This window comes from Arachis ipaensis, chromosome B9, assembly GCF_059453495.1.
Source record: "Arachis ipaensis isolate K30076 ecotype BB chromosome B9, ASM5945349v1, whole genome shotgun sequence".
In the NCBI taxonomy this organism is placed as follows: Eukaryota; Viridiplantae; Streptophyta; class Magnoliopsida; order Fabales; family Fabaceae; genus Arachis; species Arachis ipaensis.
The window spans coordinates 32,771,130-32,796,816 of record NC_142444.1 but is presented as its reverse complement, the minus strand read 5'-3'; the positions used below and the strand labels follow the sequence as shown (position 1 = coordinate 32,796,816).

The 25,687-nt window shown below is 34.5% G+C and overlaps 1 pseudogene; it reads left to right on the top strand.

Annotated features, from left to right (window-relative positions):
• The first annotated feature begins 755 nt into the window (after positions 1 to 755).
• On the top strand, positions 756 to 10,293 carry LOC107615346 (uncharacterized; annotated as a pseudogene).
• The last annotated feature ends 15,394 nt before the right edge of the window (positions 10,294 to 25,687 follow it).

Below are 25,687 nucleotides of genomic sequence, written 5' to 3'. Positions count from 1 at the left end.
CAGCGATTGATGAATAGTGTTTTCCGCTCACATAGGAGAACTCATGGAAGTATATGTGGATGACATGCTCGTTAAGACCAAAGAGGACGATACACTATTGCCCGACCTCTCGGAAGTATTTTCCACTATAAGGAAGCGTGAAATAAGGTTATATTCCTCAAAATGCACCTTTGCAGTTGAAGTTGGGAAGTTCTTAGGGTTCATGTTGACTCAAAGAGGCATAGAAGCAAACCCTGAAAAATGCCACACTATTATTGACATGAAGAGTCCGACTTGCATCAAAGAAGTCCAATAGTTAAATGGAAGGTTGGCAGCTCTATCCAGATTCATAGCTGGATCAACCTTGTGATCACATTCCCTCTACTCAATCATAAGGAAAGGAAAGCAATTTGAGTGGACCCTAGAGTGCGAACAAGCTTTCCAAGACTTTAAGGAATTCTTGGAGCATCCACCCATCCTTACGCGACCTATCAAAGAGGAAGAACTCGTGCTATATCTGTCAGTAGGAAGTCGAGCCATAGTTTTGGCTTTGGTCCAAGAAGACGAAAAGGGGCAGCAACATATCTATTTCATCAGCAAAGTCCTACAAGGGGCATAACTGAATTATCAAAAAAAATAGGGAAGTTTGCTTATGCCCTTGTCCTTACATTTTGAAGGCTCCGACCTTACTTCCAAGCCCATACCATTACAGTCTGCACAAATCAACCAATGAAAAATATCCAACAAAAAACAGACTTGGCTGGGAGGATTTTACAATGGATGGTGGAACTGTCCGAGTTCGACTTAAGGTACGAAACTCGGATAGCCATCAAATCACAATACCTCGCCGACTTCATCGCCGAATACATTGAAAGTCCCAGAAATCCTACTACATGGAGTCTACACATAGATGGGTCATCAAACAAATCTGAAAGCGAATTTGGTGTTATTCTAGAAAGTGATCAAGGAACGCGAATAGAATTATCCTTAAGGTTTGAGTTCCTTGCTTTCAATAACGAAACAGAGTATTAAGCTCTACTTGCTGGCTAAAGAAGTGGGGGCGGAAAAAGTGATGGTGTTAAGTGATTTACAAGTGATAACTTCACAAATTAATGACATCTATCAAGCTAAAGATTCCACTATGAAGAAGTACCTGGATAAGACCAAGGAGCAATTCACACACTTCTCGGAAAGTGAAGTCCGACATATAACTCGAGAAAACAATGCTCGAGCTGATGCACTTTTAAAATTAGCCAACACCAAGACAGGGGGCAACAATAGAAGCCTCATTCAAGAAACTCTACAATCACCATCAATTGCGAAAGGGGAAGATGTACTGATTATACACAATCAACATTAGGGTAGATGACTCCCATAGTCAACTATCTCAAATTTGACATACTCTTATCATAAAAAAGTATTTTTGTAAAAATTGATAAATAATATTTGTATTTAATAATAATTTGAGCATTTGATACGAATTTTTATAAAAATATTTGAATATTTATTTAAAAGGTACATGCAAAAAAATTGAATATAAATATTTCAACCTATAAAACTTTTTTAGAAAAATTTTTGGGTCATCCAAAGAAAAGAAATCATTTGGCGTAAACTAAGCAAAATATAAAGATGAAATTATTTTATTTTTTTAATCATGTTTATAATTAAAATTTGATCTTTAAAGTCTTTTTAAAAATATATATTTAATATCTAATTATTTTTAAACATATTTAAATCTTTTGTGCTACATTTGTTTACAACCATAAGACATTGGATTTGGTGCCACAACTAGAAAATTTTTCATTCTCAAAACCACTAATTTGATGAAAAAGTTGCGTTTATTGTTTGAAGACTTGCTCAAGAGTTGCATAATTTTAACCTTTTACACGCGCAAGGCGTTGATGTTAATTGGTCTCCTCCTCCCGCGAGCATAGTGAAAATAAATTGCGATGCCAACATTTTTATCGAGAACTGTCTCGTCAGTTTTGGTTCTGTGATTAGGTCCGACGATGACTCTTGGAAGAAAAGTTGCTTTGGTTTCCTTTTTATCTGGAGTATCTTACGTTGTGAGCTTTTTGCTATGTGAAGGGGATTGATTTTTACTTGGGAGTGTAGTTATAAGACTATTGTTATTGAAATTAATTCCATTAATACTTTTTTGCTACTTCAATTTGATTTCCAGCAGACGTAGTCTTATATTGATAGTGATTTACTTGTGAAAGTTAGAGAGTTACTGAGTCTTAATTGGGAGGTTCAATTTAATCTTGTTAGAAGAGAAGGCAATGTCGTAGCTAATCTATTAGCTAAGAAAGAAGCTTGGGATGGTACTGATTTGTTGAATGGTTACAACCTTGGAGGGAGCTACATATAGCTCTCCTCTGTTACTTTTAAAAATTGTGTTGATTGCTATTTTCTCTGGCATTTGTGTCGTGTTTTAATTTCTTCTAAAACACAAAAAAAAAGACATTAAAACGACATAAAAATATAAAATTATGTTCATGTGAGACCTTAGAAGAGAGGCATTGTGTCTTGAAATATTAAATGTGTATTTTGTATTCTTTCTAGTAGAAGAGAGACAACTTATTTTTTTTTATTATCCTTATTAATTTTTTGCAATTATGTTTCTTATGATTATATTTATCTTCTTAAATTTTGTGTATAGAAAAAAACGAACATAAATTGAAAATTTTATAATTTGTTCTTATATTTATTATTTAATTTATTACTAAACAAGTTAGCTACTAAATTAGTCACTTTCCAATTTATATAGAAGTTAAGTTAAAATATAAAGTACATATTGAAAATAAGTTAATCAATAAAAAATGTTATGTGCATGCTAAAATTTAACTATTAAATCAGTATCATTTATTCATGTATAAATATAGTATTTAACTCATTTTTTAATATGTATTTTACGAGTAAATAGTCAAATTCATCTCTAAAAAATTATTCGTTCTCCAAATTAGTCATTAAAAAATTTTTTTAGTCAAATTCATCTTTCAAAAATTTTAAGTTATCACATTAGTCATTCCATCACTTCTGTTACTAATTGTATCAAAATTTGCCGACATAACACGTTAAGTGTTATCACAATGACCATAGCACACACTTGACAGCACTAATTAACTGCTAATATAATAAATTTATGAAATTAGATCAAATCAATCCCAAACTAAGAAAGATCTTGAGGCATTGAAAATCCTCAATTTGAGGTTAATTTGATTTAATTTCATAAACTTATTATATTAGCAGTTAATTAAGACTGTTAGGTGTGCGTTGTGATGTCACTTAATATATTATATCAGTAATTTCTGACTCCATCAACAATAGAAGTAAAGGAAGGACTAATATGACCAACTTAAAATTTTTAAAAAACTTGATTTAAAAAATTTTTTTTGGAGACTAATTTAAAAAATAATACTTTTTAAAAGATAAATTTAATTATTTATTTTATATTTTACATTTTAATATATATTTTATATAAATAATTAATTTTTGAGATATACGTAATATGAATTATTAAAATAATATATATTTATATGTAAATATATAATGAATAAATTAATGATTAATTTTTTAAGTGAACTTAGATTTTTGAGGGTGTCTTAACCAAAGACAACAAGCATATTTCAATCATAGTTGTGGATTTTAAGCACGATTTCGAGTCGAATCCCAAAATTTAAGAATCTTCAAGACAAATCACATGGAGAAGGGCATAGACTTCAACATTGAAATTTGACTTTGATATTGATTGTTCGAAAAATTGAAAATTGCAGCCAAACTATCGCTTTTTGTTTTTAGTGCTGGGGTTATATAGTGGTGTTTTTTTAAGAAGGTAGAAATTTGGTGTATTTTTGTTGGTGAAAATTGAATTGTAATTAATTTTATGTGAAGTTAATAGTTAAGATTCGTTAAATGATAATTTAATTAAATTTATCAAATTATTTAATTTCATATAAAATTAAGGATTATGTAAGGTAACCAATGATTTTTTTGAACAACATGAACAACAGACTTTAAATTTGGTTATTATTAGATATTAATTACTCATACCACTAATTAAATTTGGATTAATTTATTTTTTTAACCTTATTATTCACATTTTTTCACAATATTTTTGTCTACCTATATTTTTTCTAAAATTAATTGTACCTGAATTTTTACTATTTTTGTTGTATGAATTTTAGATTTGTGGTTTTTTTATTTTATTTTTTGTAAATATACAATTTGGGGAGTTAGCTTTATTTTTTTTATTTTAAAAATTTTTAAATAAACAAAATCTAATCCTCAAATTTATATTTGAGTGTTGAAAAACTTTTGAAACATGTTAATCGAATCTTCTAATTTATTTTGTAGCAGAAAAAAAAATTACTTCATCACAAATCGGAGAGTTCGATTTATGAAATATGAAATCTGACCCTCAAATTTAAAATTTCTCAAATTTAAGAATTCGATTTACCATTTAAAATAAAAAATAAAATTCATATAAAACAATACACTAATTAATTATGATACTAAATTACACAAATTTTTTTCATTTTTAAAAAAATTAGGCCCAAACTATGCCAACACCAATAAAATAAAATAAATCCTCCAAACATGGAATAACAACACAGAACACGCTGCATACAAAGGAACAAGTATGATATGCTATTACAAAACCCAATCTTGATGAAGCTCTTGTTTTTTGTGAAGGCGACGATGCATATAAGTCGGGATTGAGTCGCCAAAACTGAAAGAATGCTGCCTCAAAGAATGGGTTGTATTTTGGTAAGGATGGAGACAGAGTCGAAGGAAGATCAGAAGAGTTGCCACAGATTTTTGGAGATGCTAGCTAGATGGGGGAGAACTGAGAATTATGTCAGTGGCTATGACAATATTTTGAGAGATGCCAGTTGAATAGTTGAATAGGAGTTTATCGCGAGTTGCCGTCGTTCTGGTCACCGGATGTGGCATTGGTGTTGCCGGAATCGCCACTGGTGCTGCCGCTACTTGGTTCCCTCGAATACGGTAAGCGTTTTTGTTTTGAAGAGTCCTTTAATCGCTGCTCTATTATCATACGCTGAAATTTTGCGGCGTTAATTGCTATAAGATTGAGTTTCGGTTGTTGTATGTCGCGATTAGAGTTGTTGTGGTTACTGCGAAAGTGGCTTGGAGCTGAGGTTGCGGTTGTCGGTGATTTCGGGTTGAGAGAGAAGGTTCCCGTGATGCGTTTGGGTTATGGTTTTGTGTATTGAGGTAGGGGCTTTTCTAAAAAGCTATTTTATATCTGGAATTGTTATAAATGGATACTGGTGTGAGAATTATATACTTTTAGTGATTGTACCAATCTTATGTATTGTTTGGCTACTTTGGATGAATATGATTATATGTTTTGATTAGATTATTGTTTGGTTTTGATAAATGAATTGTTGCCGAACCGTTTCTTTAAAATTTTGGAAATGAGTTTAATCGGTTGATAATGATTTGATTTTGAAATGGTTTCCTTGAGATATGAAAATGAGGTGACTGTTGGATTTAGCTTGCTTTTGAACTGATTTTGGATTTTGGACTGTTGAAAAGGATTGTGGAATGGTTTAGTTGGGACCCGAACCGGGTGGCAAAGTCCAAGTTTTAGGGGAGGTGCTGCCGAAATTTCTATAAAAATCCTAGACTTTGTTCGAAAAGTTATTTAGAAAGGGTTGGGATTTGAGAAATTGTATTATTTTATTTGTTAAGAAAATATTTATGTTTTAGAACTTAATTTATTTAAGTAAACTATATGTCTTGAGTTCGATTTATTTATAAATGAATTATTTTACCATTTGGATCACTGAAGGAAAGTATTATGTTCTAATATTGATTTTAATATAAAAAGGACTTTTGCTTTTGGTTAGACTTAAAGATTTTGTTCAGAGGAGCTTTTAGTGATTTTAAAGGAAATTAGACTTTGACTGAATAATTGCGTTTGTGACATTTTGGAAGAAGTCAGAGAATTGATTTTAAGGAGGAACCTGAAAGTGGTTTTAAATTAAATGAATCGATTCCGTTTCAAGTGAATTGACTTTGGATTGGGTTGGGACTTGTGACTCTATATGATCCGGTTTTATAATAAACTCTGTTTTTATTTGCTTAAACCAAGGATCTATGATTTTAAGAATTTCAATAAATTTTTAAGAAATTGAGGTAGGTTGTCCTTCCCTAAAGTCTTGAGACTCGGATGAGAAATTTTATTGTCGAATCCTACATTAGGATGAATGATTTTTGAATCCTTCAAAGGAGATTTTAATTTGGCCTGATTTTGGAATTTTGGAAATATGATGTTGAGGGTAACTTTGTTTTAGAAAAGAGAAAGTTACATTTGAGGGAAAAGTGGCTATGCACCTGAAAAGATTTGTGAAATGGGAATTTTAAAGCCAAAGTTGGAAAGAATTTATTTTCGATTTCAAAGTAAATGGAATTGAGAAAAAGTGATTATGGCTTGAATGATGATTTGATGAGTTTGATGATATTGGTTGGTGGAAGTGCTTCTATGTTATGAGTCAGAATGGCCGTATATGATAATGAATTATGGCTGATTGCGGAATATGTTATGATCCGGATGGCTGAGTATGAATATGAATGATTTTGAGCTGATAAAGTGATTGTTGCACTTCTAATTATCTGAGATACGAGTTTTCCTGGGTGAAAGCAGTGGCTAGCCACCACGTGCTCCAAGTTGAGACTCAATACTCTGCTGACCCTATGTCGTAAGTGTAGCTGGACACTGTGAAAGTTCCGGACGAGCTCGCCCCCGTGAATATACACCAGTGAGGGTGTTGGATGTGAATTATGATTATGATTGTGAATAACTCGAGTTGGGGATGCACGACAGAGGGACAGTCCAATGGTTAGCTACCAGGACTTGTCGGGTTGGCTTTATAACCAAGAGATGATATCATCAGCCACTAGAACAGGCATTCATCATATGCATTTATGTGACATTGTTTGGGTGTGCATATTGTACTTGGTTTGCCTTTGTGATTACTTGTGATTAACTGTTAATTGTTCTACTTGCAGTAACTGTTTGTTTGTGCTTGCATTTTCCTATTTGTGTTTGCGACTGAGACTCTGTTGGACTGTGATGATTGGTTGTTGTTTGGGTTATTTGGGCCTAGGGCCGTGGTTGATCATGAGGTAGGCCGAAGGCCATATTTGGTTGATATTTCTGGTTTGGAAAAGTATGAAGAATTAATCTGGCTCAGCACAGATAACCCTTTTGAAAGGATTTTGAATTTTAATAAATGAACGGTTCCTCTTTCGGAAAAGATTTCAGATTTTTCTTTTATAGTAAACTTTTGCTTTCAAAAGATGCATAAGGCAATTATTAATCACTGTAACGATTTTTATCTCATGTATCCTATTATAGTAATTCTGCAACCCTATAGTGAGAATCCTTTTGAGGATGAGGTTCTCACTCCCCTACAGATCTTCTCTTTTCAGGTTACAGACGACGAAGTTCAGAAGATAGTATTTATTTTTCTGTCAGACGATATTTTTGTATTGTTTTAGTATTTATGTTTTCCCTCACCTTTAATTTTGTAAGTCTTGTAAGAGGAATAGGATTATGATGAGATGTTTGTAAATTAATATATATATATATATATGAAATTCCTGTGAATATTATTGTAATTTATACTGTAAGTGTGAATGTATGTTTATTAAAGATTCGGTTAAAATTTTAAACAGGCTCATATTTTAGTATTAAATATTACAAGAGTCGTCGTAATACTCGAACTAGCTATCAGAGTGGCGCAGTTGGAAGTGTGACATTTTGATAGTTAGGGTGTTACAAATTTGATGTTAGTATTAATAATAAGTTAAAATTTGTTTTAATTATATAATAAAAATAATTAACATAATAATTATTAAGAGAGATAAAGTTATTTTGCAATAAATAATATATTTAATAAATCAATAAAGTTATGTGTACAAAAAAAATCAATTACTAATTAACTATTACGTATCGAAATACATATTTAGTATTTCATAAAAAAATATATACTACTTTAAATGAATTTAATTATTCGTCTATCGTAAATTTAATTATTCTATTATAATAAAATTGATTATTCTAGTAGTTAATTGTTTAAATAAAAAAGTGTATAAGTTTATATATATATATATATATATATATATATATATATAGTGACGCTAATTAATTAGTAGTTAATTTTTAGTATACATTAAAATATTTTTGTTAATGTAAATAGTTTAGTCAACAACTCAACATATGTTCTAAGAGGCATAAAATTTCTCAATTTTTCTCTCAAGTGGTTCTGTATATTTATTGAGATAAAGAATTTAAAAATTTGTTAACATGTATTCTTAAGATGTATGTTAACTAAATTTATTAATAAATAGATTAATCGTATTATTAGGTGTATAATTAAATTAGTTGTTAGTGTAAATATATTAAAAATAAACTAAATTATACATATTTATATAAAAATATATAATAACTAATTTTAGTGATTAATTTTGATGTATAAATAATATTTTTAAAAATAGATTGCATATTTATTTTAGTTAAGAACTGAAAGTTGAAAATTGTTCACCGTGAAATCGATAACGTTCTATATATTAATATTTTACTTCATCCGTTCTTTAATATCTATTTATTTTACCCATTTGTTTATTCTATAATATATGTCAGTTATATTTTTTTAATATAATTTATTATTAAATTATCAAATATATTCTTAGTTTATATAAGTATTAAAAATTGTTGTATTATTTTATCTTGTTATTAGTTAAGGTTGACTTAATTTTGTTATATTATCTTTAATTTATTACTCTTGATTATAAATTTTTATCAATAATATAATGTGCATTCAAAGAAAGTGACGGATAAAATAAATGGATTAGAGGGAATATTCTACGAAATTACTAAGTAAATTTAAATAGCGGGTGTGGCTAAGGGTGTGGCTAAAAAATTTAGCTTAACATCCTAATACATTGAAAAAAAGTTTTGGGTTTATAGAATGTATTTATTTTTATTCAAAAGAGATCCCTAATTATTATGGAAAAAGGGAAGAATTAATTACATTGCAGAATTAGATTTAGTTAAATCTGTAAAAGAAGATATGATTAGTATTGAGTTATAGGATGATAATGATTAATGGTATGTTGTGTGTAAAATAATTGTGTCTGCATGGATAAACCAGATTGTTCACGCAGCACCTCCCTCTCCGTTCATTTTTTGTCACTCACACTTGACACTTGTACATAGATAACAATAACATAACATCTCAGAACTCCGAATTCTCCTCTCTCTCTTCTTTTCTCTGGCAGTTGGTGTTATTGTATAAAGCCTCACTCCTACACACTTTGCTCTTCCTCTTCTTCGTGTTTTTCATCGCATTTTTTAGGCTCTCAATTCTCTTCTTCTACGCTTTCCAAATCTACATCCACCCCAATGCCCAACCCTCCACCTCCAACGGCCTTCGTGCTACCATTTGCCGCCCTAGTACCTCGAAGGCCTTGCTCCCGACCTCAGAAAGCACCTCAAGAATAAGGACAAGCTCGATTTCGACGAGAAGAATGCCCAAATCTTCAGGCTCAGGCTTGACCATGCTGAATTTTGGGTTTGGATCATACCTCTTCATTGCTTTAAGACCTCCATTTTGCTAGTCTTGATGGGTTCTGGAAGGTTCCCTTATTGCATTCATGGGATTCCTTTCATTGGTGTTGCTCATTCCTACTGCTAGAATTGGACGTTCCTTTTGGCTTGGAACTGATAAGATTCGTTGCAATTTGTCCATGATCACTTGTGGATGGTTTGGTTGCACCATCCTTTATGCAAACTAACTGTTTGTTATATTTACTGCTTTAATTGGATTAAGCCTTAGTTGAGATTTTCGTGAACAACTCAAACTTGAACAATAACAATAGTAAGGGTGGCAGTAAAGTTGGCAATGCAGAAAAATTGTTGGGAAACATGGGATTTTCACCTTCTGATGTCAGAAACTTTAGGTGGTGGTACTTGTTTGGGTCTAGTTTTTTGCAGATTGTGGCATTAAGGCCAAGCCTTCAGATGTATCTAAATGAAGCTCTTTTATTTTGGTACCAAAGGCTCCATGCTAGCAAGGTTCCTGACTTGGATTATAGGAGGGCAAAGATGTTCTGCATAATCACTACTTGTGCCTTGTGGTTTCGCAGATCCTTGGCCCACCTGTGCTGGTACTTCTCTTTCTTGGGTTATCTCAGATTGATGTTACTTCTATTGCAAACCTCCCATTATTGAGTGTTGAATTTATTCAGTGGAGTGTTGAATTTATAGCTAAAATTTTGTAGCTTATTTAATGGATTATGATTGATTCTTTAGGTAACTGCAGAATTTCAAATATAACTGAGTTGTTTGTAGCTGTTTATCAAAATTTGGGGATTTAGAGTTAAATATAGTGGGAGGGACCAATGTGGGTATAAATTGAAAATGAGTCAGCTCAGCTAGCTGTTGGAGCCATCTAGCGTGGCAAAAAGATGCCACGTAAGCGCTCCGATGATGACTCATCACCAGAAATATGCCCAGGGACCATTATGAGTACTCAGAGCTCTATCTGGAGAATTACAATGGAAAAATTGGAATCTTGAGGACTACATTAAGTAATCATGCGAATCTCGGGGACTACTATGGGATTTACTCGACCAGTGGGCATGCGATCCTCTCCATTTGGTGTTCACCAAAAGAATCTCTTCTATAGAGAAATTTTTTTGACATCTTATACAGACTTGGATAATACACTTAGAACTATTCAATATTAAGTTAATAATCACCAATTGACCCACTTTGTTCAGGATCTTTGTATGCCACATCTTCAGCTTCTTTTCCACCTTGTCAATGATGGGTTACCACGTTTGTACTATGCTTGGGAACCCAACAACATACTGATGAATGGGTTTTTGACGGTTTAGAGTTTCACAAATAAAATCTCGTCGAAGTATAGTTTCCAAACAAAAAATAATCCTTTCATGCACGCGTCCGCGTGAGGTGCAGCTTGTGTGAGAAGCCCAACGTTCGCGCCATGTTTGCCTAACTCTCTGGAAAATATATGGGGGCTGCGCTTACTCATCGACGCGTACGCGTACAGCGTGCGTACGCGTCCCTGCCCTTCTTTTTTTTTTTAGAAATACGAAAAATAGCTTAAACTCCCCCAAACACTACCTACAACCCAAAACTAACTACACATGCAAAATTACAAAAATATTTTTGGCTTTTGAGGGATTTTCAAATATAAACAAGGAAAGCTTGCACCACAAGCAACTAGCAACAAAATTATTGAAACAACTATATAAAGAGAAAACTACCTACAATGGCAACTCAAATCACTTATTAATCAGATCTAAAAGAGAGTGGAAAGAGTTTACCATGGTGGGGTGTCTCCCACCTAGCACTTTTAGTTTAAGTCCTTAAGTTGGATATTTGATGGGATCCTTGCTATGGTGGCTTATGCTTGAATTCATCATTGAATCCCCACCATTGTTTGCATCTCCAATGACTACCGGGATCCCAAATTAGGCGCATAAAGCCTTCAAGTAAGCTCGAGCAAGTAACAAGACCCCAAGATTGATTGTGGAATTGAATTCCAGGGTCTCAAACCTTGTTTTTGCACCCATTTTGTTGTTGCTTACCATCGTTAGATCCAGGTGACAAGGTTTGTGAATTCTCATTTACGCATCCAAACATTCTCCTAGACCCATGCAATTCGGTTCTACACCAATCATTGCTCTTGAATTTTGAGTATGCAACCATCATGAACTTAGAGTGATGTTTCCAACCACTACACAACTCTTTCCTACTCTTAACTCCATAAAGAGCTCTAAGTTGACCATCATTTTCAATCAAACCATATTCAAGTGAGAAAGTAAAGCTTAGGGATAAGAATTTTACCCACTTGAATGTTGTGTAGGATGTTGACTTAGGAAGAGGTGGTCCCAATGATCTTGCGAGCTCCACTCCTTTGTGCTCTGCCTTGACTATCTCCACCTCTTTGCAAGCTTCTTCAATTTCAACCTTTTCCCCTTGGTATCTCTCTTCTGATTCACTCTCTTCTTCATTGCTCACCAAGGGTATGGGAGGTTGTGCACATTCTTCTATGATTTCAACTTCATGTCCAATGGGAAAGGATTCAATTGTAGATAGAAATTCATCCATGATTGAATCCATCTCTTGATAAACCTCTTCCAAGTCTCCAACTATAATATGCCTTGGAGTTTGCGCACCCTTCTCAACATCAATATCAAGCTTCTGGGAAGAATGCTCTATGATGCTACATTCCCATGGACTTTCAACATCTCCTAAATCTTCAACCACTTCTCCTCTTTCTTCAACAATCATGGCTTCCTCTAATTGCTCCAATACAAAATAACATCCCTCATTTTCCACCGGAATTTCCAATCTCTCCTTCATGCTATGCTCTTCAATGGATTCTTTACATGTGGCCATGGAAGTACCTTGATTGCATGAGTATTGGGAGGCTAAAGTGTTTACTACCTTGGTCAAGGTATCCATGATGCCTAGTGTGCTCCTTTGCATGTCTTGTTGCCCTTGAAGTAGCAAAGTAAGAGAGTCATCCATTGGGGCTTGGGGTGGATAGGAGGGATCATCATTTTGGAGGAATGGTTCATAATAGGGAGGTGGTTCTTCTTGGCAATGGTATGGAGATGGTATGTGTTGAGGTGGTTTTTGAGATCAATTTTATTAGAATTGTGGTCGTTCTATGTGTGGCTCATATGGCTCAAAAGGTGGTTGGTATGGTGAATATAGATTAGGGTCATATGGAGGTATTTGGTGAAAAATGGGCTTGTGAGTATGGTTGAGGGTTATGTTGAGGGTATGGCTCATAGGCATATGGTGGTGGTTCTTGAAAGTCACAAGGAGATTCACCATAGCCATTTGATTGGTGTGCATCATAGAATGGCTCTTGTTCATAGTGTATTGGTGGAGGTTGTTACCATGAGGATTGATCATATGCATATGGCTCCTCCCACCTTTGATTGTCCCATCCTTGATGCACATCCTCATTGTAGTCCTCATTTCCTACAACATAGTTAGAACCAAACTCATAGCCAAAGTGAGAATTCATAGTAGCAAGAGAAAATAAGAAACAAAAGCTAATAAGAAATAATGAAACGAAGTCCTAATACTAGCAAAAACTAACAAGCAATCCAAAAATCAAGCTATTCACAATATTCACATATATACAATAACCAATAACATAACACAATTGCAATTTCCCGGCAACGGCGCCATTTTGATGAGTGGATTTTTGACGATTTAGAATTTTACAAATGAAATCTCGTCGAAGTATAGTTTTCAAACCAACAATAATCCTTTCATGCAAAAATTTTGTTTGTCACAAGTACAAACTCCTAATGAATCTAATAGCCTAAGTATTTAAATCTCGGGTCGTCTCTCAAAGGAATTGCAGGGTAGTGTTCTTGTTATTGGCTATGGACATGTATATTTTGGGGTTTTGGATAAGAAACAAGAAAAGTAAATGATAAAAGAAATCAAATGACAAAAAGGTCTTGGCAAGGTTTGGTGGTCAAGGATCTCTATCCCTATTATTAACCACAATATGACAATTGCAAGGATTAATCTCATTAAGTCATCCTCTAACAAGTAAAGGAAAGTCAAATGAGGTATATCAATCCTAGTCCATAAGTCCTAGCTATTCACTAATTGGATTAATGAGAGCTAGAGTCAATGGCTACTAACTATCAATCACTTGGACATTAGTAACTCAAGAATTCCTAAGTTACCTTCCTAAGCCAAGAACACAAAATTCTACTCTAACATCCTCTCAAGCATTTTTACAAACACTTGGGAGGTGTAAAAGGGAAGCATAATAGATTGACAATAAGTATGAAATCTAACAACAACTTATTGCAAAGAATTAACAACAACAATAAAAAAGAATGCAATTATTATAAATTACCTCAAATTGTATTGAAAAAAAATGAATGTGAACAAGAGTATATCAACAACATCAACAACAAAGTATAGAAGCAAAATAGAAGAAATTACAACAAAAGAATAGATGAACAAGATGTAACACAAGGAATTGAGAACTAAAAGAAGAAGAGAGCATGAATTAAAACCTAGATCTAAGCTTATTAATCTAAACCTAATCCTAATCCTAGAGAGAAGGGAGAGCTTCTCTCTCTAAAACTAGACTAAAGTTAATCCTAATGTGTGAAAATGATGGAATGAATGAATTGATTCCTCCCCCTTCAATCCTTGGTTCTCTTAAGCATTTTGGCACCAAAGTTGGTTTAGATTGGGCCCCACAGCCTCTGTGAATTTGCTGGGCACATTTTTACTTAAAACTCACGTGCCAGCACCGACGCGTACGCGTATAGCACGCGTGCGTGTCCATGGGGTTTTTGCGATCCACGCGTGCGCGTGCGCGTGGATGGTTGCATCCAAATCTTTGGCTTTTTTCCATGTGTTCTCCATTTTGCGTGCTTTCCTCTTCACTCCTTTGATCCATTCCTAGCCTTTTCAATCTGAAATCACTAACAAATACATCAAGGTATCTAGTGGAATCAAAGGAAGATTAAAATTATCAAATTAAGGGTTTAAAAACATGTTTTCACATTTAAGCACAAATTAAGGAAGAATCACAAAACCATGCTATTTCATTGAATAAATGTGAGAAAAGGTTAATAAATACTCTAATTCAACACAAGATAAACCCTAAAAACAGGATTTATCACATACCCAGATATTTCGATTGGGAGTCTCCCCATCTTACACTTCGATGCTCCTATCCTAACATAGACTTATCATAATTTATGGATAGATCCGCCATCAAATCAAAGTAGTCTAGTAACCACCTTTAGTTCTTGATGGTTCCCTCATCAAAAGGATAGAAAGCTCATCCTATGCTTTACCTGATAGCTCCTCATAGCTCTTGATAATCTTGTTAACACTTTCACAATAATGGAGGGATTTGAGTCATTTTGGTCCCGAATTTTGACAACTGAGAGGTATACTGTTTAGAGAATACATTTACGGCTAGTTGAGCAAATGACCACTTTGATATTTGAAACTGAAAGATTCTTATTTTGACAAAATGGATACCAATAATATTTATTTTTGACAAAATAAACCCTCAAATATCAGTTTTATTTGACAAAAGACCTAAATGTCTACAATGATGAGTTAATGATTAGTCTATTTTGTCAAATAGAGCTGATACTTAGGGCCATTAAGGGTTCATTTTGTCGAAAACAAGATTTTGAGGTCTATTTTATCAAAATCAAAATCTTTCGAATGCCAAAATGACTATTCACTCGAAGTAAAACATTAATAAACTATAAGTGATCATGAATATATAAAAAATACAGTAGTTTAAACTCAAAAATATTAAACTTTAATTTGATTGGTATTATTGTAGTTCTCTAAAAATTGTGGAACTTTTGAATTTCGTAACAATTATTTCTTTTTTAAAGATACAACAATATGGTTTGACGGCTAATGTTAATACACTTTCAAAACAACGGATTGTGTCATAAATAAACGGCGATTCGTTTTGTAAAAATCAAAATCTTTCGAGTATCAAAATAGTTGTTTAGAATAGTCATTTTGACAGTTGAAAATTGCTGATTTTGACATAACAGATTCCAACTTTTGTTTTAATAAAATAACCCTCAAATACCAAGATCTGTTTGACAAAATGGACATCACTATAGACGTTTATTCCATTTTGTCAAACAAAGCTAATATTTGGAAGTTTGTTCTGTCAAAAATAAAGATTAGGATCTATTTTGTCAAAATCAAAATCTTTCGAATAAAATGGTTATTTACTCTTTTATTTGACTTCGGTACCAACCATTAATCTTAATTGTTAGAATGAACACCCAGCCTGATGACCTTTGACTATTATCTCGAAGTACAAAGCTTCCCGTAAAAAAATAAAAAAAGCTCAATTTAGTCCCTGTTGTTTAACATTGTGACACAACGTGATCTCTCTATCATTTTTATTGTTAATTCAAAAATTGCTTAGCTAGCACATTTTGATAATGACCTGGCACATTGACTATCATGTTGTCATTATCGAATTGATGAAATATCTATTTGTCCTTATTCATTCAAAAAAAAAATGATTTAGTTTTGACATCAAATTAGTGAGGGATTTAATTGTTAAAAACAAATAAATTTTTGACCAATTTGACAATAATAATATGACATTTTTTTTTTGTTACCCACGGTATTCCTCAACTCGACAGGCCAATGACTAATTCATCGCGGATCGGAGCTCCATTTAAGGATCTGTCACTCGCCAATGAATTACTGCATGCACAAAGCGGGATTATAATAATATGACACTTAATGTGCTAACTTATCACCTAAACGTATCAGCTAAATAATTTTTATTACGAATTAATGGTAAAAATAACAGAAAGATCACGTTGTCTCACAGCGTTAAGAATAGAAGGCAAATTGAACTTTTTTTTGTCACATGGCGTTTTATTCTTCAAGATAATAGACAAGTTCGACTAATTGTTTATTCTAATTAATAAAATAGAAAAAATAAAAAATAAAATAATATGACAACTAGATCTATGGGAGTTTTTACAAAGGACAAATAAGAGTACAAAAAATTTAACAGAACAATTAAGTTTATTAAAATTACTAATGCTAGACATATTATATCTTCGATAGTCTTTTGTAAAACTTGTCAAGCCCATGTTTATGTCTCTTAAGGTAATTGATGTGGTGTGTGGTGTGTGGTGTCTGCCTGACATATGGACATATATGTCCATCAGATATTAATAGAAGATTAATAAAAGGATCATTTAAGGAGATTTTTTTTTTAAATTATTGGATTGAAGTTGGAATTTTTTTCCTAAAAACGGCTGATTAATTTAGATATGTCATGCGTATGTGTTATGTATTGATATGGATGATGGGGTGCTATATATAGATGTGGGATAGTTTTTTGCTGAAACATGGTACAAAAAATCAGACCATCTAAATTTTGTTAAAAAAAAATAATTCTGTTAAAAAAAAATTGAGTTACCAAATCAGATGGTCCAAGTTGTAAGGGCGAAAAAATTTGAATTTCACGGTTAACTAATCGGACCGTCCGATTAGTTTTTTTTTTTTTTTTTTTTGTAAAAAGAAAACGGACCCTGCGATTATAAGGTGGGTAGGATGTAAGACCCAGAATTTTTAAATAATATTTTAAAAATAATCTTAAAGGTTTAAATTAGATTTTAATTAACATTCTATACCCCTAATTTTATTAAAATTTCCTAAACTATCCTAATCCTAATCCTCTACCCCACCGCCTTCCCTTCCCCAAACCTAACCTAATCTAAACTCATTGCTTCACCACTGCTTCAGAAAAAACAAAGAGAAAAGAAGAAATAAAAACAAAAAGAAAGAAAGGGAGAAGGAGATCCGAGAGGGAGAGGGGTGCCGGTGGAAGGGGGAAACTGTCTGTGCCGCCACCGTCCCGCCGTTAGCACATCGCCAGAGCAGATGAGCGCGAGGGAGGAAGGCGCCGTGAGGGGTATCGCGCCGTCACAACTGTCAGTGCCGTCTTCATCATCGCCGAGGGAAGTCAGCGCCGCCAGCGTCATCGTCGCCGATCCTCTTCATCGCCGCCGTTGTGCTCGCAGGCGTGGAAGAAACCCGCCGCTACTAGCTTTATCGGATCTCCGCCGTCGTCAGCAGTATCGTCGTCGCCGCGTTCTATTCCGCCGTCATCTTCACGGAGGTCCAAGTTGCCGGAGCTCCACGCCGCCTCTACCACTCGAAACCCCACTGCCGCCATCGCACGAACCAGAGAAAGAGGAGAGCTATCATGTTGCGTGCGAAAGGGAGATTGAAGTTGTTGCATGTGGAGGAGAGGAACGGTGTCACGGTTGGGGCTGGGATCTTCTGCCACCGCTGGGTCACCCACTGCCATCGCTGTTCTGAAGTTGTCAGGCCACCACGAGGATCCGACGCAAGGAGAGGGAAACAGAAACACAGATGGAAGAGAGAAAAGGGAGTCACCGCTGCTGCTGAACCGACAGAGCCACTTCTGAGCTGCCGCAGCCATTGTCGGAGTTCTTAGCTGCCGCCATTGCCGTTGGTAAATAGTATTCTTGCTTTTGATTCCCATCCTTTCAATTTCTAGGGATATGATTATCACTGCGATGTTATTGCAGCTGCCACTGAGGTTTTCTACCATCACCAGAGTCGCTGTGGGGACAGTTTGGAGTTGCTGCCATTACTTCGTCTCCATGTTTCTCTTTTGTTAAGTAAGCATATCTTTTTCAAAACCTTCACCACTAGTGTATGTCTGCTCTGTTATGAATTTGATAAAGATTCTGAGATGTTGGTAACGTAGGTTCGAATTCCGGTTGTTGTGTGTCGCGCTTAGAGTTGTGGTTGCTGCTACGGATAGTGGATAAAGCTGAGATTACGGCTGCTGCTGTCGCTGGTCAAGGAAAAGGGGTTTTCGACGCATTTTGGTTTTGCGAGTTTTGACTTTAAGGTAGGGGTTTTCTTAAAATCTATTTTATATTACAGAGTTGTGATAAATAGATATTGATGCAAAGAGATTTACTTCTGTGATTATATTTGTCTTATGGATGTGATAGTTTGTTGGACTGAATTATTGGGTGCTTAATTGCGTGAGTGGTGTGTGGTTGTGGATAAAAACCGGTTTGGAATGTCATTTATTTGATTATTAAGAAAGGTGGATTTTCTTGGTTTTAGAGTTTATTTAGTAATATAAATGAAATGATTTTGGAAATAATTTGAGATATGAAAATAAATTGATTCTGGGAGCGGTTTGATTGTGAGTTGGTTTGATTTTATGAATGATTTAATATTTGAGCTAATTCGATTTTAAAAAGAGTTTTATTGTTAGAATTGGTTGATTTGAAAATAATTTGACATTGGAACTGGTTCAATTCTGGAAAATATTTGAGATTTGGAAATGGTTGAGAAAAGGTTTGAGAAATGTTTAGATGGGACCCGAAAAGAGTGGCAGTGTCTGAGTTTTAGAGGAGATGCTGCCGAAATTTTATAAAATTGAAAGTTTTATTTAAAGTAATTAATTAAAACGATTTGTTTTTAAGCATTATACGTTTTAAGATTGATTTGTCTATCAAAGAAAGAATTTTGTTTTGGAATTGAGATTGTTAACGAACAGAAAGAAAAAGAGGATGATGAGGATTTTCTTTGAAATATGGCTTTGAAATGAATTTGGAAATGGGATATGGATTGACGAATGATGATGATATTGAGAATGGCTTAGATATTGATGAATGATGAATGAATTATTTATGTGGCTTATGAATTTGAAATATCTGAGATACGAGGTTCCCTAGATTAAGTGCCGTGGCTTGCCACCACGTGTACCAGGTTGAAAACTCGATACTCTGTTGACTCTACGACGTAAATGTGACCGGGCACTATATAAATTCCCGGGAATGTTACCTCCATTGAATAATATTGATTATTTGAGAAAAAACTATGCATAGACTCATGGCGACGCACGTCGGGGGACAGTCTAAGGACAATTCAGACTTGTCGGGTTGGCTGGATAACCGACAGATGAGCCTCATCAGTCATAGGACAGGCATGCATCATATGCATTTGTATGCTTTGATTGGGTTTGAACTTGTTTTGGTTTGCCTAATTGCTAAACTGTTCTTAACTGCTATTTGAACTATTTGCTGTAACTGCTACCTACTTGTGCTTTCCTTGTTTGTCTTGCCTGTGTTTGTCCTAGCGTGCTACATTTGAGATTGAACTTTGGTGCTGAATTAATGATTGTGTTGCTTGATTGTGTGGTTGGTTTCCGATTGAGATTTTCCTATAAGAATTTTGGATTTCTGAAAGATTAAACATTGTTTCTTTAAAAAGGTTTTGAACGATTACCCTTTTGGTTTTTAAAAGATTCATAAGGCAATGATAATCACTGAGATTGAAAACAGTTTTCTTATTAAATATCTTCTTATGACAACTTTGAAACTTCGTGGTGAGACCGTGTGGTTAGGTTCTCACCCCCCTACAGTTTTATCTTTTCAGGAACCAGATGAAGCATTATGAAGAGTTATACTGCGTTTGGTTTGTATGTTGTTGTATTGGTTAGATTATTTTCTTCCCTCGTCTTTGTTATTACAAGTTTGTAAGAGGGATAGGAGTTGTATGTTATATATATATATATATATATTATGAGTTATTATGTAAGGAGTCTTGTATATGAATTTAAGCTTGCTTGTATTTTTCTTAAGATAAAGTATTTATTTCCAGTTTTCAAAGAAATCAGCGATACAGTGTTCGAGTCACAGGCTCCTATTTTAGTATTTAGTATGTAAAGTAGTCATAATACTTCTTGTTATCAGAGTATCGCAGCTGGAAGCGTGACTTCTGATAGTGAGGGTGTTACATTTTGGTATCAGAGCAGTTCATCCTAATTAGAACCTTGGGGATGGACTGACCATGCTTCATTGCATTCTCTGAGTGGCTGTCATGTTGTAGGTCTTGTCCAAGTAACAAGAATTAAAATCTTATGCACATGACTGCCTATCAATTAACACTGTTAGCTTACCGTTGCGTATCTGTTGATCTTAAGTCTGGCCAACTTAATGTTGATGGCTATGTAAACGGGGAAGTTAATAGGTTATTATGGGCAAATTGGAATTGATAAGTAATAGGTAACGCTTATCGCGCTGCTTGCGGACGTTAGGAATTAATTCTCGAGAATACTCTTCTATATGTCTCGAAAATTTTACTAATGACTTGTAACTTGTTCTTTTATAGTGTGCCTTGAAATCCTTATTTGAGATTTCTTTCTGAAAAGTTGTTTTATTATTTTTCAACTTTACCTCTTGTTGAAATGCATTCTCGTTTAATCCTAACTGCTTATGTTTACTTAAATTCTTTGGAGGATTTGTTTGTCTTTTCAAACTCTTTTTGATTCATGTAGTCTTTTATGTAAATATGAAATTGTTTAATGCAAAAAAAAAAAAAAACACTTGAAATTTTAGTTTTAAACTTAAAAAAAAAACAAAAAAAGATTTTCGATTCTCTTAGAAGAAATTTCAACTCAATCCTCTCTTACATAATTGTACCTATAATCATTCTTTAAATTTTGAGAAAAGTATTTTGTATTTGGCATGTCTTTATTTATATGTATTTTTGAAATCATACTTCAAATTTTCCTTTTTTAAACAAAATTTGGAACTCCTTTCAATACCACCATGATTTCACTATATACACTTAATTGACTAAATACTTGAGTATCTTTTAAATTTTCTGAGGAATTACTTTTGATCTTTAATTCAATTAAATTCCATTCTTCAAATTTCACATATTTTTTCTTTACTTTAGAAATATTTTTGGTGAAAAATAACTTGATTTCCTACCAAATTCACTTTGTTTTTATGCAAATTCTTAATTGATTATGTAGAGTACCTTTCAAGATTGACAAGAAAACATTTCATCCTTAGCCTGGATAATCTTCATTTCACAAACCTTGCATAATTTAGTTTGACTTGAATTTGTTTTAACATGACACAATATTCACGTTTTTGAAGATTCTCTTGAATTTTGCAAAGCAATTGCCCTGTTTTCCTCTATAGTTTTTATTAGAGCTCTTTGAAATCAAAATTCTTTTCTATTAGCATTTTGATTCTTCTTTTCGGCATACTTCATGACTTTTAATCATTCTTATTTGTTGATCATTTTAACCATTCCTTCATATTTTTGTGAACCTTGTACTCCTCTGATTTGGTTTTATTTTATTTTGATCTAATTTACTACTACCCTTCTCTTGTACCTCTTAGAGTTCCTAAATTAAATATTTTTTGTTATGATGCGAAATGACTCTTTTCGAAACGTGTTCTCGTGCCTATACATCGTTGCTTAGTTGCAATCTTACACCTCCTTCCGAATTTATGAGAAACATAATTTTATCGCTTATTTTTCTCTTCCTGCAAATTGTGTCTCTTTGAACGTACTTGTACGTATCTCAGTGTCACACTGGTGCACAAAAATTACTTCACACTATGTAATTCCGCACAACTAACCAGCAAGTGCACTGGGTCGTCCAAGTAATACCTTACGTGAGTAAGGGTCGAATCCCACGGAGATTGTTGGCTTGAAGCAATCTCTGGTTACCTTGTAACTCTTAGTCAGGAAAACAATTCACTTATCAAATTGAATTTCGAGGAATAAAAGAGCATGAAATAAAAACTTGTTATGCAGTAAATGAGAATATGTTGGAGTTTTGGAGATGCTTTGTCTTTTGAATCTCTGCTTTCTCCCTATTTTATTCTTCACGCAAACACGTCCCTCCTATGGCAAGCTGTGTGTTGGTGGATTACCGTTGTCAATGGCTACCATCCTTCCTCTCAGTGAAAATGATCCAGGTGCGCTGTCACCGCACGGCTAATCATCTGTAGGTTCTCGATCATACCGGAATAGGATTTACTATCCTTTTGCGTCTGTCACTACGCCCAGCACTCGCGAGTTTGAAGCTCGTCACAGTCATCCAATCCCAGAATCCTACTCGGAATACCACAGACAAGGTTTAGACTTTCCGGATTCTCAAGGATGCTGCCAATGGATTCTAGCTTATACCACGGAGATTCTGATTAAGGAATCTAAGAGATACTCATTCAATCTGATGTAGAACGGAGGTGGTTGTCAGACACACGTTCATGGATTGAGGAAGGTGATGAGTGTCACGGATCATCACCTTCTCTATAATTAAGCGCGAATGAATATCTTAGATAGGAACACGCATATTTGAATGGAAAACAGAAATAGTTGCATTAATTCATCAAAACACAGCAGAGCTCCTCACCCCCAACAATGGAGTTTAGATACTCATGCCGTCAGAGATTACAAAGTTCAGATCTAAAATGTCATGAGATACAAAATAAATCTCTAAAAGTTGTTTAAATACTAAACTAGTAACCTAGGTTTACAGAAAATGAGTAAACTATGATAGATAGTGCAGAAATCCACTTCTGGGGCCCACTTGGTGTGTGCTGGGGCTGAGACTAAAGCTTCTCACGTGCCTGGGCTGCTTTGGGAGTTCAACGCCAGGTTGTAACCTGTTTCTGGCGTTGAACTCCAACTTATAACCTGTTTCTGGCGCTGGATGCCAGACTGCAACATGGAACTGGCGTTGAACGCCATTTTACGTCGTCTATCCTTGAGCAAAGTATGAATTATTATATATTTCTAAAAAGCCCTGGATGTCTACTTTCCAACGCAATTGGAAGCGCATTAATTGGACTTCTGTAGCTCCAGAAATTCTATTCCGAGTGCAGAGAGGTCAGGATCCAATAGCATCAGTAGTCCTTTTTCAGCCTGAATAAGATTTTTGCTCAGCTCCCTCAATTTCAGCCAGAAAATACCTGAAATTATAGAAAAACACACAAACTCATAGTAAAATTCAGAAATATGAATTTTGCCTAGAAACTAATGAAAATAAACTAAAAACTAACTAAAACATACTAAAAACTATATGAAATTAACCCCAAAAAGCGTATAAAATATCCGCTCATCACAACACCAAACTTAAACTGTTGCTTGTCCCCAAGCAACTAGACAAATAAAATAGAATACAAATAAGTCAAGAAGCAATAATATCTCAGAGTTTTTGAGTGAAGCTCAGATTCTAATTAAATGAGCGGGACTAGTAGCTTTTTGCTTCCGAATAGTTTTGGCATCTCACTTTATCCATTGAAGCTCAGAATGATTGGCATCTATAGGAACTTAGAATTCAGATAGTGTTATTGATTCTCCTAGTTCAGTATGTTGATTCTTGAACACAGCTACTTTTATGAGTCTTGGCCGTGGCCCTAAGCACTTTGTTTTCCAGTATTACTACCGGATACATAAATGCCATAGACACATAATTGGGTGAACCTTTTCAGATTGTGACTCAGCTTTGCTAAAGTCCCCAATTAGAGGTGTCCAGGGTTCTTAAGCACACTCTTCTTTTTGCTTTGGACCTTGACTTTAACCGCTCAGTCTCAATTTTTTACTTGACACCTTCACGCCACAAGCACATGGTTAGGGACAGCTTGGTTTAGCCGCTTAGACCAGGATTTGATTCCCTTAGGCCCTCCTATCCACTGATGCTCAAAGCCTTGGATCCTTTTTATTACCCTAGCCTTTTGGTTTTAAGGGCTATTGGCTTTTTCTGCTTGCTTTTTTTTTTTGCAAGCTTTGTATTCACTGCTTTTTCTTGCTTCAAGAATCATTTTTATGATTTTTCAGATTACCAATAACATGTCTCATGTTCATCATTCTTTCAAGAGCCAACATATTTAACATTCAAGAACATCAAATTCTCAAAGACATATGCACTGTTCAAGCATTCATTCAGAAGGCAAAAAGCATTGCCACCACATGTAATTAATCAGAATTTCTTGTATTAAAAACTCAAAAAATATTGCCTCCTTATCCTAAAGAAAATTTTCTATTTTATTCATGTTTAATGATGATGAGAAAAATAAATTATAGCTTAATTGGAGATAAAATAACTACTAATTACTACTATAACTACTAAGGTAGAACTTAAATAAGAACAATTATCACAGAGTTAAGGCTAAGATTAGGGCTCAACAACCTTGAGTTTGGGATGTGGATGTTCCTCTAGTCTGTGGTGTGCTTGGTCCTTCAAGAGATAACTTCTGACGCTTCAGTTCCTTTAAGTCATGCCCTTGCTCTTCTTGTTTCCTGAGCAGTTTGCAGAGCATACTGTTTTGATTTTGCTGTTCTTCCTTTATTTGGTCCATAGATTCTTGCAACTTGGTAACAGATGCTTCAAGCTGTTCCCAATATTCAAATTGAGGGACTTCTGGGAGGAATTCTTGCGCCCTCCTCTTGGTGGGATCATCCTGCACTTGTTGTTTTTCCATTGTGATTTTAGTGATTGGTTGCTCCACTGAGATATACTCTGTTATTTCCATCTTTACTCCAGCATCTTTGCAGAGCATAGAGATTAAGCTTGGATAAGCCAACCTGGCATCCTTGGAGTTCTTGTTAGCAAGTATGTAAAATTCAGATGGGATCAGTTGATGAACTTCTACTTCTTTTCCCAACATAATGCAATGGATCATCATTGCTCTTTTAACAGCGACTTCAGAACGGTTGCTTGTGGACAATATAGAACGCCCAATGAAGTCCAGCCAACCTCTGGCGACTGGTTTGAGATCTTCTCTCTTGAGTTGATTTGGGACACCCTTGCTGCTGGTGGTCCACCTAGCTCCAGGGATGCATATATCCTCTAGAATCTTATCCAGGCCCTTGTTTGTTCTCATCATTCTCCTATTGAAGGAGTCTGGATCATCTTTCAGCTGAGGTAGCTTAAAGATCTCCCTGATTTTGTCAGGGTGGATGTGAACAATCTTTCCTTTGACCAAAGTTCGACAGAGGGCAGTTTCAGATATTCTCTGCCTGTCTGTTTGCCACAGATTAGCATAGAATTCCTGAACCATATTCCTTCCCACTTTTGTTTCAGGATTAGCTAGGACTTCCCAGTTCCTGTTTCGAATCTGCTCTTGGATCTCCGGATATTCATCTTCTTTCAGATCGAACTTGACTTCCGGGATCACTGATCTTAGACCCATTATTTTGTAGTAATGGTCTGAATGTTCTTTAGTTAAGAACCTCCCTTGATTCCAAAGTGGTTTTGGAATACTCTCTTTCTTGCCT